Source organism: Rhipicephalus microplus, chromosome 3 (assembly GCF_043290135.1).
Source record: "Rhipicephalus microplus isolate Deutch F79 chromosome 3, USDA_Rmic, whole genome shotgun sequence".
In the NCBI taxonomy this organism is placed as follows: Eukaryota; Metazoa; Arthropoda; class Arachnida; order Ixodida; family Ixodidae; genus Rhipicephalus; species Rhipicephalus microplus.
In genome coordinates, this window is record NC_134702.1 from 124,593,466 (window position 1) to 124,607,678 (window position 14,213).

The following is a 14,213-nucleotide window of genomic DNA, read 5'->3' on the forward strand; positions in this document are numbered from 1 at the left end:
ACAGGACGGAGCGCCGCGCGGCTAGTCCGGCGGATCACTTCACGAGGCGGGCAAAAGGCGACGTTCCAGGCATGGTTCGGAGTCGACTGCGCCAGTTGTGAGGGCTGGGCGGGCTAGGCATGAAGGCTGAGAGGCGTTGTGAACGAGAAGAATGCGCTTTATTCGAACATGAAAACGTGCCGACCGCCCCGGAGGCGGGAGCGAGATTGATAACAAGTGTCCCCGGCCCTCGCTTGGGCTTGGAGTTTATCTGAGTAAAGGCGCCGCAGGTGGCGCTGCCGATTAGATAGGCCGCTACGCTATAGTGCGCATGCGGGCGCTCACAGTATAAATAAGTAATTCTAAGCACTGCAGCTGACAATGCGACGCTTCGCATGGAAAGGCGAGTCTCCTACGCTTGGCTAAGACGATACTGTGCTGCTACCTGTCTTGAAATCTACAAAATATGGCCTCCAAGATTGCACGCATGCTGCGTGCTGCGTGCTCGCTATAACAAAGGCCATCCTTTCGTTTTCTGAAATTACCGCCAGATGGCACTCATGTCTCACGCAACACCTCCAGGATCCCATTCACCAGTTTTCTCGTGCAAAACATCAAATAAATATTTCTGTCTATTCACTCTTTTCAGGCGAAATACAATAGTCTTTCGACGACATTTTTGGTCAAATATGCAGATAGGGGGCAATTTTTTTCATGGCAATTTTCTGTATATATATATATATTTTTGCACTATAGCTGTGTCTCTCTTATTGAGTTTTCATTCCTGCCACAATTTTTTTTTCCTTTTGCATTTTTGATTATGGAACTGTATTTTACATTGTTGACCACTTTAATTTTATAATGGCAATGTTCTGATTTGCAAATTTATTGTATAACTAAAACCCCCTGCGTAATGCCTGAATGGGCCTTTAGGGTATATATTAATAAAAAAAAGTGTTGATGCACAAAGCGGGTGACTGAACGAATAAGTTTATGCCCTGTTACTAACGCTTAATCAGGAACATGTAGCGGCAAGTGTGAAAAAAGCAAAAAGGCAAAAACTATCAGTTTTTATTTCAGTGAAGATTCACGTTGCCACTAAGAGCTGTTGTTTCAGAAAAAGACACTTGGTAAATAAATGTTTCAGAGTATCTTCAAAGAAATTTTGGAGGGTTTGAAAACTTGTGATTCGCCAAGAATTTCCAACTCGGAATCTATCATCTTATCACTAAGTGAACAACCTTCTTTGTAACGTAATGTATTTGGTATAGACGTAAAAGATTTATATTATTGTTTGCCCCAATGTGAAGATTTGAAGTGTATAAAGCAGTGCATAAGAGAAGATAATGATGAGTTGTTGTTTCAGTGCCAGTGTGGCATCTCTATTGCGTCGTTTTTAGAGCTCATGCAGGCCACCTAAATTCTACTGTTGTGTCTTGGAAGGGAAATAATTTTGTCCACAAATCTGGTATCTGCATTGAATCATGAATATACCTGTAATTAGTTATATTTTTCTTGGGTATGTAGAAGGGGAGCTGCAAAAGCATTTGAATTGGTTATCATCACACGCTGTTTGATATGTCCATGACTTCCTAGTTCTACTGGACATTAACAATTGCTCTTTACTGGTTGCTAATATAAAGAAAGATGTTAGGGAAAGCGAAATGTCAGCGTTTCATTTTGGACTTTCAAAAAATTGATGAGCTACAGTTTCTCGATTTAAGACAGGCTTTCGTAAAAGATCACATATATAGCGATACCAACCTAGATTCATAAAGCCAATTCTAAATTTTAATTCTGGCCACTCAAAACCATACAGGGAGCCATTGCGTCAACTGTGCTGGGTGCCGCTCTTCAGAAGTTACGCGAGCACCTTATGGCGCATGCATTTGATGCACAAGTTGCTCGCCTTGCAAATTCTGGCTTTCCGGGTGACGTGATTTGCTCCTTGTCGGAAAAACTTATTTCAAAGATCGAGAAGTTTTATCATTGTGATTCTAGTGCACTAGAAATTAGCAAGAAAAAGAGGCAGGCAGTTATCCCATACATACACAGGATAGCACATGGTTTGAAAAATGTTGGTGCTCGTTATTGCATAAACATGTCATTCTCAGCACGTAATAAAGTGCATAATGTGTGTACTTTGGTGGATAGAGCATTGTGTCAGCAGCCAGAAAAAGGGAACAAATGTGTCTCCAGTCATGTCCACAGATATGCTCCTTGCACTACTGGCGTGGTTTATGGGATTCCACTGTCTTGCAGCTGCGAATATTTAGGTGAAATGGGGCATTACATAAACGTGTGCTTAAGAGAGCATGGGCTAATGCTATCAGATGCTAAAGTTACGTCTAATTTGGCAGCTCGTTGTAGGCCATGTGGATGTGTGCTCAGGGCTGGGCAGAGATGCCCAAAAAAGTATTCTGGAATGCAGATATCGAAATGTGTGGTTTGGAAGCATAAAATACAGATACTGAGATAAATTTGTAATTCATGTGACAGGATATTTCAGAGATACATTTGCAAAAAGACAAAAAAGTATTCCAGAATACATATACTAAAATACTTTTCTCTATGTCGGGGATAGTTATACTCCATACAAACATTTATGTGCAGCATATTATTTAAAATGTGCAGCACATTGAAACTTGCAAATGAAATTGATTTATTATATGTTCGCCATTCTCCGAGTATCATTAAGGCATTACAAAGGATGCTTACACTGCACATAATTGTTAATAACCACATATTTACAGATATCAGTTGCAATAAAAAACTATGCCATATGAGAGCATCAGTCACACGCATTGTACACTGAAATCCGGAACTCAACAGCAACACTATTAGTTATGCTAGAAGGAGCATAGTTCAAGCGAAGTGCTGGAACCATAAACAAACGAACTTCCAGTTGAAGGTTTAGTGTTTTCTAGAAACATCTTAGAAAAGGCAGAAAGAATTAAGAACGGACAAAACAAGGAATGCGAAAGGAAACTCAAAAAGACCTCTTTCGAATCGCTGCTTGGCCATGCTGGCGTTTTTCAGAAATGCTCTGCAGAAAGAAGTATCGTAGATGGCACACGGCACCAAATTCTCTTTGGGTGGTTTGTGGCTTCCGCAATAAGCTCCAGTTTTTCAAATGGGCGCTGCAAAAAAAAAGTGGAAAAAAATGAGAAAAACAAACACTGCTCGTTCAATTGGCATGAGGAAATACATTTAAAATATGGCGCCCATTGTGCAGTATACAATACTCCTCACAATGAAAATATCTGTGCTGGAATTCAATATAGCAGTATAACATTGTTGTCACGCTGAAGCAGGCCATCATTCAAACACATCATGGGATGCGGGTAGCAAAGCAACTAGCTCGCTTTCAAGAAGGTAGGAGTCAGTTTCGCCCTCAGCAGAAATGTAGAAATGGTGGGTGCATATCTTGCCGTGGACTGCCGAGGTCACAGCAGAAATTTTTTTCCTCATTGTCAACACGTCTCAGCTCATTTACGAAAAAAAAAGTAACAAGATACCCGTGTCCTGGATAGTATCGCGATACATGCGATACACCGTAAAAGTATTTCACTACTGAGATACAAATACATTTTTTAAAAGTGCCTCGATACAGCAATACAGACACTCAAAAGTATCTCTTAAATACTATTGCGATACTACCCAGCCCTGTGTGCCCCACTTGTAGAAAACAAATATCAAATATTGACATGTTGATTAGCGCATGTGTGAAGTAGCCGAAGCATTTTCATTAGATCTAACAACAAGTGCATAAGTATTTCATGTAACACTCGTCTAGATGAAGAACATAGGGTCTTAGAGAAGACATGAATCATTCTGTGTTGTAACACATGTGTACATGTGCATAGTTTTGATGAGTCAATATTTTCTATATATGTTCTTTCCTTTTCCAAATAAATTTCAGTTGTGAAATCAGCGCTGTGACCCTCTCTGACTGCTTCTAACCCGTTCCTTTGTAAAATATTCTACGGTGAACACTCACCAATTTGCCTAACTCACGATTCTGCATCTTTTATTTACCTATGGAATCGGGGAAGCAGTTGCGGTCCGACAGATTCCTTTTTTCCACCCCATATTCAAACATCAGCGCTTCAAACGCTACTGCAGCTTTTATTGCAGGTGTCTGAGTACTTTCATTGTGCTCCAGGTGTCAGAACCCAGAGAAATAAAACACCAACAAGCGTGTGTGCGTTGTGTAAAAAAAAGAGAGTGAAAGAAAGGATAAAGTAAATTTTGCTGTACAGTTTCGTTGTTACGACATTGTTGTTAGTCGTTGTCAAGACAAGGTCGCATAAAATACGTAAGTACTCCTTTTTGCTGAAAAGTATATTTTAGACATGTACAAATGAGACGAGGATGCAAATCATTAGTAAATACAGCAGTCTAGATCAAAATAATCTAATCCAATCCTAAATGGCCTGCAGGCTATAGCCATTATAATGAACTAGAATGTGCTCCAGTAAGCCAACTGGCCGGGCTGTTGCATCCTTGTTTTATACGAATGCCAAGAGATAGCGCCACCTTTACGTTTCCTAGCAGCATTGGCTGCACTGTTGGACTATCGCAGGCTCCTTCAAACTTGCCGCTGCAGTTGATTTTATTTGTGTGGTTGTGTTCTGGTTGTTCCAAAAACCATACAGCCAACTTTCTCAGTGCCTGGGTCACAAGTTTTGTTTTGATCAGATACACACATTTTTTCATATTTACCACATACACTCACAACATTATGAGTGTGTGTGTAAAATGTGTTCAGCTCTTTTATATGAGTGCCTCTTATTTTATTTTTTTACTGCTAAAGTGTTCTTTCCACCGCACATTTTCCAAGCAGACATTATGGTCATGGAGTTTGCTTTTAATCTATGTGAAAAACCTGGAAAAATCACTAAATTTGAAAATTTTAAATTGATAAACACCCTGTTGTGGCTTTGCTAGCAAGTATGTTAGGAAACATTTTGACGCGTGAGCATTGAAAAATGATGAACCATTTCCCCGTAGGGAACCCTGCTGGGATGCGAAGCAGCAGTGGTGCTCACGTCGTTGACCCAGTTGAAACGGGCGTCGACGCGGGTGCTGGAAGAACGGCTGGAAGCGAACTCAGTGTAATGTTTACTCGAGTAAACGTTTGTTTGAAAGGGAAAGACATGGAAGGCGGGTTGGGTTTCGTGCAAGTTTCATCGCAGATAACGAGCTAAAAAAGTGTTTCCACTCGACGTGCGGTCGAGCGTTGCAGGTGTTGGAGAGGGTGAAGTGGGAGAGATGTGTGCTATGAGCGGGTGGAAGAGCCGGCAGCTGCTGCGGGTGAGACGACAACGCGCAGCTGCGACTTGACCTACTTGGCAGTGCTCCAATACCTGCGGCGAGAGAAACGCGCTGCGGTGCGTTCGCACGGACGTACGTACGGTGTTAAACACGAGAGTCAGAGATGCTTCGCATCTAAAAAGCCTCACATCGGCAGCGCTGACCCGACGAATGCAAAGAATAAATGTCGCGGTCCCATCAGGAATCGAACCCAAGCATTCTGCGCGGCACTCAAGCATATTCTACAACAAAGCCACGCCAGATCTCGGACCTACTTTTCAAATAGCTTAATACCTTAATATGGTCATGAAACGTTAATAGTGGTTGCAGTGGTGGTAATCTAGCTTTATAAACATTACATATGTACTCCTATGATGCAGCTGTGATATCGGGTTAATGTCAATTGTTGCTAGGTGCCATGCACTGAAGTTGATTTATGCAGCAGCGTCCAAGGCTACCATCCTCACTAGCACCAGCACTTCATACCAGCTTATTGATTCTGGTGTTCCTAATGCTCAAGTTCATGTTTGCATCATTGCACAAGTGCAAACAACTGGTTATATAAACACTTGGAATTCTTCAATGTATGTCTGTGTGTGGAACATTTGGACGTATATTTGCCATAATTTCATGACGTGCCGCTATAAAAAAATCTCAACATGGTCACGCTAAGCATGCCTCCGCATGCTTCGCATAATGTCGATTCCGGAGCTACGTGGAATATGCTGAATATTTCAGAAATATCCTTGGGCAAGACGTACTTTCGGCACGAATATTGACATGAGTATGTGTCAGTTTTTTACAAGAAAATGTAACTCTTAGAAATGCCGATTACCATATTTTTAATTGTATTGTCAGTGTACTTAACATTTCAAGCAGTACTCTCTTTTATATTCATACAAAACACAGCTGTAGTGTATGGCTCATAGTTGAGGAAAATGCTGGCAAAGCACAACTTGCACTTTTGCAGTTAAGACGACATAACTTAAGGGCCCACTGAACGTTTGTGTTATGCATGGTGTACTACTAAGTTATTACCGTCATTTCGTGCGATCAGGCTGACATTATGATCTGTGCATGATACAGCTCCTCAGCTGCACGATAGTGATTTGCATTGCAAAGCTGTTTTCTGGCACGACAGGCATGAGAATTTTGGGACAGAATGTGACAACGAGCATGTACGCTAAATCTGAGAGCGCCATCAATTCAGTTGATCTGTGTATAGGAGCGAACATTTAGCCAGGTAATGGTAAAAAAGTGACGCATAGGAAAAAAACGAGGAGCCCTCAAAAATGAGGGCGAGAGAAGTTCAGTGTGCGTGTGCCTCCTTCTTTCTCTCTTTTCTTCTTTCTCTTTGAGAGCTCGCCTTTTTTTTCTTGCTCTGTTCCCTGTTTTATCTTTCCTCTTTGTTTTCTTTTCTGCCTTTGGATGCATAACTTTCTACATTCTTTCCTTTCCAGGTGAAAATACTCCACGGTTTCAGTTCACTTTAACTGAAACTATGGCTGTATACAGCTGAGACTAAGTACAAGCCAACACATTAGCAACATGTTTCAGTTGGTCCCAGCATGAACCACTCGAGACTGAAAATGAAACCAGCTGGCCTGGACACGGAATCAGCTGGAATCATTTGTTATAATGAAACCAGTTGGTGTGAATTATTATTATTATTATTATTATTATTATTATTATTATTATTATTATTATTATTATTATATTATTATTATTATTATCTTCCTTATGGCAATTCTCTTCATTCCAGAATAGCTGTAGTGCAAGGCAAATAAGTGATAAGGGCTTATTGCCTTCATGATGGTTTTTTTTTGTACATCTAATGCTGACAACATTTACAATTCATTGCATGCCAGTACAAGTTTCATTTTAAAAAGGCACAGGGTATTTCAAGCAGTCCAAACAACTAAAGAACAGTTTGTGTAAAGCACAGGACATATGCACAACCAAATATTGCTGCGTGCTGCATCAAAGTTTAAACGGGCTGGCACTCCCTTACCTCCTATTGCCTAGCACCTCTCTGCCAGAGGAGGACATGGCACTGCAATTTATAGAAAGGCATAAAGCTACTCTGAAAAGGTCTAACTGCTTTGCCTCATACTGTCATCACCTGATCTTTTGGAGATAAGGTAAGGTTGCATGAAAAACAGATAGCCGTGCATCAGTCATTCCCCAATACGTACCTCCTTCAAAAATCCAAAACATCCCCGGGATGTCCTGAAATGACGAAAATATTCTTGTCCTGTAGGGTGTGCCACAAGACTGGCTGATATATCTGAGTCCATTAAATGCAGTTAAAATATGTAGGTCTTTGTAAGGACATTATAAATACTGCCTTGAACAGTGTAACAGTGAAATACAGATTTAATGAGTAAACTGCAAATCAAGTGCAATGTTATCAATGCAATAATAATAATAATAATAATAATAATAATGAATGAATATATTACTAACATGATTATAATAGTATTGTGGGGTTTCCACATACAAAGTTACCAATTGCAAGGATTAAAAGGGAGTGCACAGGAAGGCAATGAGGTATATTTATAACAAATTCAATTTAACGAATTCTCCTACTGAGTTGTTAACGAAAGCTGGTCTATTAACACTACAAGGTAGGGCAAAAATAGCAAAACTAAAGCTTTTGTTTCAATTAATTTGTAGTGACATAAACATCGACATGTCAAAAGTAATTTTTTTCTGTCATTTTAAGTTAACACCTTACAGGCACTCACAAACACATGATAAATACACTTTTAAATCAAGTTGCTATAAATATTCATACTTCCCCCAAACCATAAAAGAATGCAAACCAAATAAGTCCTTTTGGTACTGATGCCTCATCTTTCACTGTGTCCTTAGATATGGTAAAAGCATCACGCATAACCGAGAGGAGAGAAAACAAAGAAAGGAAGGCAGTATTTGCCGAACAGTATAATAGACAGCGCTTTCTTAAGAATTACATAGAAACTGGAGTTGGGTAAAGATAACTAGATGGCGCTGTACCCCTACTCTCAGATTGGCTGCATGGGGGGCTGTGCCTGGATATGCATAGAACGAGCGGATCTCTCAGTCTCCTTTATAGTCACCATACGTAGTGGATCGTTGGTGGGGCATGAACGAAGCAGAGTGGCAGGCACGTTAAAGATGCTTGTGCTCAGCTCCTTTGGCACGCGTCTCATCTGTGTTACCCATGCGTCATCTGCATTCTCAAATGCGATCGAACGCATAGACGCATGCATGGACGGACGCTTCACCCCACTCATCATCAATCACTCCATAAATATGCTGTAATTTTTTTAATTTTGATTTTTTCTTCTGGAATTTAAAAATTTATTATTATTTTTCCTCATTTTAACTTGCACATATGTTGTAATGCCACTACTAATATTATATTCTAACAAAGCTTATTCAGCAGCTAAGTACCTCTATATCACCCTACATTTCATACAACACTACGCAGTATAGATTTAAAACTACGCTTCAAAGTTAGACTCCCCTTATTTATTCATAAATTGTACCATTCTCTTGATGGAGTGATTCATAGACTGAATTATTTTAGAATTTTCTAACACATTTGACAAGGTCAGTCATAAACATTTACTTTAAAGTTAAGTCATCTGGACCTTGGCACTACCGAACAAAGTTTAGTACTTTGAATGCTTCGCATGAAATCGAATTCACTTTGTGCTCAGCTAAGCCCAGCTTATTTCTCATTTTAACTGCCAATGCCCCTTCCTTGCTATCATCTAAATTTCGTCATGATTTGCTGATAATAGTGTTGTCATTTGCGAAATTACTAACAGAAACTATTTGTACCACATGTTATATTGCTAAAAAAATAGGCTGGAATTAATCTGAAACTCCCGCACTAACTATAAAGTTAGTGCGGGATAAATACCATATTCTTTCATCACGATCGTAAAAATTCACGTGGCGGAGGCATACTCATCGCCACTAAAAAAAACTATCATGCTCTCTAATCAACACATCTTCACAACTAGAATCATTATGGGTAATATGCCGTGCCCCTCCCGAAGCAATAATACTTAGCGTATCCTATAGGCCCCCTCGAACTGACCCAGACTTCCCCCGCAAACTTAACAAAATCTTATCCCAGCTAACTAATAAACACCCTAACGCACGTGTTCTGCTTTATGGGTATTTTAACTTTCCCTCCATTAATTGGCTCAATCAGGTTTCACCAACCTCGGGAAATACTGAAGCAAGGGAATTCGTCGATGTTTGCCTCAACTTTAATCTCATCCAACAGGTAACCGAACTAACGCACGTCACTAGTGAATCCTCAAACTTTTTAGACCTGGTATTAACAAATAGCCCCGAAAGCTTAAAATCTATTGCATACTTACGTGAAATCAGCGATCACAAAGTCATCCATACTATATTTATCTTAGCCCCAAAAATACGCTCCATGAATTAATTAATCGTGAATTACGAGATTTCCTATCACACTTCGAACTCAATCTCGGTTCCTGTTCTCTCAATGACAGCTGGCTTATGCTTATGGACAAGATAACTGACTTGACTAATAAATTCATTCCCACAGTGAGCTTTACTGCCAATAAAAATAAACCATGGTTTTCCACAAGTTTGAAAACACTTGAAAATAAAAAAAAGCGCCTCTTTCGAGCTGCGAAGTTTAATGGTAATGCGTGCGCATGGGGCAAGTACTATGCTGCGGAAGATGCTTATCATGCTGAAATTAGAAAAGCGAAACAGACATTCTATCACAATGATTTATCTAAAATTCCGAAATCTAACCCTAGAAAATTCTCGGAAATCATAAACCTGCAACTAACACGAGACATCACGCTTACAAACGATAAAAATGAAGACGTAAGCGACACTGTTTGTGCCAATATCTTTAACACCGCGTTCTCATCAGTGTTCACTAAAGAAGCCAACGTACCGTTTCTTACGCCACCTACTACGACATTACCAGCGATGGCCTCTGTTGTGTTATCCGTTAGTGGCATTTCATCACTCATTGACAAATTAAAACTTTCATCATAAGCTGGCATAGACAATAATAACTCTAAATTGTTAAAAAATACTAAGGAAATTATTGCAGTGTACTTTTCGATGATGTCCTCATTGTCACTCGAAACAGGAATTTTACCAGACGACTGGAAGGAGGAAAAGGTCATTCCAGTCCAGAAATCAGGTAACAGACAGTCCCCCCTAAATTATTATAAACCCATCTCTCTAACAAGCGTTCCCTGCAAAATCATGGAACATATCATATATTCACACAACATGAACTTTCTTGACACCAACAATTTTTTTCATTCTTCCCAGCACAAATTTCGTAAATCACTATCCTGTGAATCCCAACTTGCTATATTTATTCATGATATACACTCTTCTCTCGACCATCACTTTCAGACCGATTCAATCTTTCTCGACTTCGCAAAAGCCTTTGATAAGGTACCGCACAAACGCCTACTGTTGAAACTTTCCCAGCTGAACCTGCACCCCAACATTCTTGCATGGACCACACAATTTCTTACTAACCGCTCTGAGTTCGTCTCCATTAAAAATACCCATTCTAGCTCCCTCCAAGTAACATCCGGCGTCCCCCAAGGATTTGTACTCGCACCCCTCTTGTTCCTAATATATATTATTGATCTTCCTGTTCATGTATCTTCCCATATCCGTTTATTTGCCAATGACTGTGTAATCTATCGCACAGTTACTAACATATCTGATCAAACTACACTCCAACAGGATCTGGATCTCGTGCAACAGTGGTGTGATCTTTAGTTAATGAAGCTTAACCCTACTAAATGCAAACTCGCCTCATTTCAATGCCAGCGTAATCCTTTATCATTCTCATACCTAATCTCTAATTCCGCTATCGAACAAGTTCAGTCATAAATACCTAGGCCTCACCTTAACATCTGACCTTTCCTGGAACACTCACATAAACAACATCATATCATCCGCGAACAGACCCCTCGGTTTCCTAAAGCGTCGTTTGCGTCACGCACCACTAGACATAAAACTTCTGGCTTACAAATCGCTCATCAGACCTAAACTAGAATATGCAGCGCCCATCTGGAGCCCGCACCAGATATACCTAATAAACGAAATAGAATCTGTACAAAATCGTGCCACTAGGTTCATTCACTCTTCATATACATACGAAATAAGCATATCATCCCTAAAACATGACATTGATATTGATAATCTTTCTGTGCATCACCGCATCGCCAGCCTCTGTTTGTTTCACAAGTTCTTTAACAGTTCCCTCAATGAAGCACTTTACATTATCCCACCAATGCGCATATCTCACCGCACAACCCATTCTTATTCAATCGCATGCGCACGCCCTCGCACTACTACTTTTGCTGCCTCATTTTTTCTTCGCACAGCAGTGGACTGGAATGGCCTTCCCCATGACATTGCAGCCATCACGTGTTCATCAACGTTTGCGCAAAACATAAATACATATTGTTTGTCAGAAGATCACTCTCTGTAACCTCCATTTGTTAACCTACCCCTTATGTAATACCCCCTCACCGGGGTCTTTAAGATAATAAAGTGAAGTGAAAGTTAGCAATGCTAACCACATGCTTGGCTTGTGCCAGAAATGTCGCACCACTCCTTCCTTTCTTAATGTTAACGTACAATCAAACCAAAACATGTGCACGCATGTGCCTTTAACACATTTTGTAAACAGATTTGTCCAATGCCTATGAACAAGCCTTACCAATGCCTTTTGGCCTGTTTGACACTTCAGGGCCTTCGATGCACTGTAAGGGCACAAGAAAACTTGTGGGTCTTAAAAGTGACTTGTTTCAAGACTTTGCAATATGATGGTTGATTGAAAGTGATAAAATACTGAAGTTGATAAATGAGTTAGTTGTGGTGTCCTGTATAATAATATGCATACTCTGAAAAAGACGCAAGCATGCAAATTACTAAATTCATAATGAAAACATAATGACATCAGTGCAAGATTGGTTGTTGTGGTAACTCACCTGTAGTTTGATCGTAATTATGGAATATGAATGTTTAACTATCTTGAGTTTTAATGAACTGGCATTTAGTTTGTGAATAACAGTATGCTAAAGAGCATGTACATATTCTTGTTTGGTTGTACAACAACAGCGTTAGGAAGTATTTTTAAAGAATGAAGGGTAAAAAATTTGTGGCACAAGCCAAGAACATTATTAGCCTTGCTCATTTTGTAGCCAGCCTGGACATTCGAGAATAATTTAACAGACATCTGCCCAGCCAAGTATTTAAAATTACCAAGGATGTTTCAAGGGATGACTACATAATAATTGCACCTGCATGCATGAGCTCGTGTCTCTCGAGTTTCATGCATGTGCTTCGTCATGGCAGAGCATGGTGCAAATACACCCAATGGTTGTCGGCCACTGTTTGGTACACAAGTTGTGCAGCAAAACGAATTTGAAATAAAATTTAATACAAAATGTTTCATTGCTATTTCCCATTTGATGTATTATTTCCATTGCAATATAAAAACAAGTACATCAAATACTGGCTGTATCTCCCTTTGCAGCTATGATAAGAACTCCTAGAAATCTTAAAAGTAGGAATTGAGTATCTGGCGAAAACATCAAGCCCTTAAAATCTACAGAAGTGTTAAGAAAGGGTAAGTGACAATTGTATCGGTAGCAAAATCACTTTCCTAGAGCGAAGCAGCCAGCTGCACTAGATAAGCTGTCATATTTAATGCGTATAACCTACCAGGGATGAAACTTATGAAACTTTTACACATTTTCTCTTTATTTCAGTGCACTTAACATTTTAAATTTTATTAAACTAGTAAAAAATGTTTAGTTCTACAAATAATGGCGACTGAATCATATAGAACAGTATTCAACTTGGTATGTGAAATTGTAGAATATTTTGCACACCCTTCGAATTTGGCAGTTGCAGAATTTCCCTGGGACACATACTTCTCCATATGGGCCTTACATGTTTTCTAGAGAAAGCTTCTGGGCCATCATTGTGAAATAATTTTTTTAATTAAGCCATCATAGCAAGTGTGATACTTTATTTGTTTTTTGCAAAGCAGTTGTAGGGTTCACATATCTCTATTTTCAAGAAATATGAAGTGAATGAATGAAAGTATAGTTAGGCAGCTAACTGAATGATATAATGACCCGTATGGACTATGACCACTGGAAGGGTGGAGCATGTGTTGTTACACGTGGACTTACAGGCTGTTAAGGGTAGATAGACAAATATGGCTGATTGTGTGTAAGTATTAGGGCATGTCAGTTCAGGTTAAATACCAGACAAAGATTACAGGCAGCAGTCCTGATAGATGTGAACTGTTGGAAGCACTTCAAGCTGGAAAAGAAGTGGTGTATTTAATTGTGACACATTTGTTGAAACTTTGAAAACCAGAACAATTTCTCGAGCAGGCAATGTTAAGTGATGTTTTTAATGACTGTTACATTGCACACTGTCACTCTTAACATGTGTCTGTTTCCTTATATATTTTCTACCAAAGCCACAAACAAAGATAGATGGCAGTTAACTCGCGTCCTGTTCCCTGTCTTATGCAAGTGTCATTCTGCACTTTATTACCTTAGAAGTACTTGCTGCTAGACAGGTTGGTATAACATTATTAGGGAAAATTCTAGACGATGCAAATGTGTGGTGCAGTGTAAAAATTTTCTGTAGTTGAGCTGCGACCGATGCTCTTTTTCTGTGCTTTTTCATTTTTCCAGTGGTGTTTAGGCGTCTATAATTTTCCCCCTTAGCTTAATAACCTCCCTAAAGCTATGCATCATCTTGCCCATTAACAACCATTGTTAAACTATTGTATGTGGCATTGTTGATGCAAAATGACCTTAGAGTATATGCTAAAGCTCCTGCAGGATCACCGGCTGAATGTGACAACC

At 39.6% G+C, this 14,213-nt stretch overlaps 1 long non-coding RNA gene across 3 annotated transcripts in view; it reads right to left on the minus strand.

Moving 5' to 3' along the window:
• The window catches only part of LOC142803910 (uncharacterized), a 51,349-nt gene that overhangs the window by 32,446 nt on the left and 4,690 nt on the right, over positions 1 to 14,213 (minus strand). For all 3 annotated transcript variants that reach the window (XR_012894364.1, XR_012894363.1, XR_012894365.1), the window contains exon 2: positions 2,979 to 3,119. This is a non-coding gene — a long non-coding RNA (uncharacterized LOC142803910). The remainder of the gene's footprint in view (positions 1 to 2,978; positions 3,120 to 14,213) is intronic.